This window comes from Austrofundulus limnaeus, unplaced genomic scaffold (assembly GCF_001266775.1).
Source record: "Austrofundulus limnaeus strain Quisiro unplaced genomic scaffold, Austrofundulus_limnaeus-1.0 Scaffold146, whole genome shotgun sequence".
Taxonomy (NCBI): domain Eukaryota; kingdom Metazoa; phylum Chordata; class Actinopteri; order Cyprinodontiformes; family Rivulidae; genus Austrofundulus; species Austrofundulus limnaeus.
The window spans coordinates 778,953-780,333 of NW_013952548.1; the positions used below are offsets into that span (position 1 = coordinate 778,953).

The window sequence follows — 1,381 nt, forward strand, 5'->3', positions numbered from 1 at the left end:
AAAAACTCTTTTCAAAACCACAGAAACACAGGAGACAAACTAAAAACCACAACAATCCAACAGGGGAGACAAGCCACGACACCAAATATAACGAGAAGCTAACGAGGGGTAATGAGCCACACCTGGGGAGAAACAAGAAATATCAGGTAAATGTGGGAGGAGCCAGAGCAGACTGTGACAGAGAGTAAAAACTGACAGGGAATGCAGAAACAACGTACAAACAGGAAAAACAAACAACATATTTTGCTTTAAATCACTTTAAAGTTTGAATTAAACTAAAAATAATTTGAACATGAAATGTGTTTTTAATGTAAACACAAATCAATAGTCAGAATATAGTCACAATGTTGTTTTAGTTCCTTCAGTTAGTCAGTTAATTTTGTATCTATAGTCTAGGAGCCTAAATAAAAATGAAGATGTGTCAAAAAGTACCTATTTCTACATAAAAAATACCAGCCAAGTTCAACACCATCATCATATTGCTTTTTTTTTTTTTTTACATATTTCACAGCTGGCAGCAACGTTTTACTTTGAAGAAGGATTTTTTTTAAAACGACTCCATTTCCTAATTACAGTATCTCACTGGATGTTTACCTTGTAACACTGAATTATTTTAGAAGTGTGATGCGCATCATCACATTATTAATTCTCACCTGGAATTGTTTCTTCTGTGAAGAAGCAGGTTTCCACCTAATTAGGGCGGACTAATTACCCTGAGAAGGTATCAACCAGGAAGTGTTGATGCTGGGTCCATCCACTCTGTGCTGGCTTCATTAAAAGTTCTGTCTGTGTGAGGAGACGCTGTACTGTAATCAAAGCAAAGTTTGACAAAAGTTTAAATTTCCTTTTTACTATTTCAAAAATGAAAGAAAAAAATCTGAACACTGGAGTATGGAATAAACAAAAAGGTGAGAGTAAGAATGCAAAATGTTTTAACCTTAAAGTTGTTGGTTTATAATTGTACCTCCTCTGTGTTGTTTTAATGACCTTCCCCGAGGAATTCATTCCTTTTTTTATGAGCTTTGAGTTTCTTACTTTCTCCTTACTTCCTGATTACAGTTTCAGCTGTTTAATATGTTTCTGTGCCTTTGCATTTTCATAAACTCACATTTTTACTTCCCCACTTCCTCCACTTCATCTGCTTGGTGCACTCACCAGTGAAATAATGTTATTATTAAAACATGATGCAACTTGAAATGAGCTGATGGGATATTTATAAAGAAACCCTTTCTGTTTAATCAGGTAAAATATACTGTAGCTCATTGTTCACACTCTAAAGTCATGGCTGGGATGAACCCCCCCACACACCCACCCAAAAAAAAAAAGAAAAGAAAAAGACCCTCACTTTGAAATCTAAGCCTACCCACCAGAACATGATAAT

The 1,381-nt window shown here is 35.3% G+C and overlaps 1 long non-coding RNA gene across 1 annotated transcript in view; it reads right to left on the reverse strand.

Moving 5' to 3' along the window:
* Nucleotides 1-13: 13 nt before the first annotated feature.
* LOC106523153 (uncharacterized) overlaps nucleotides 14-1,381 on the reverse strand; it is a 30,224-nt gene continuing 28,856 nt past the window's right edge. The window contains exons 2-3 of the long non-coding RNA XR_001310863.1: nucleotides 654-806; nucleotides 14-122 (exon numbers count right to left, since the gene is read on the reverse strand). This is a non-coding gene — a long non-coding RNA (uncharacterized LOC106523153). The remainder of the gene's footprint in view (nucleotides 123-653; nucleotides 807-1,381) is intronic.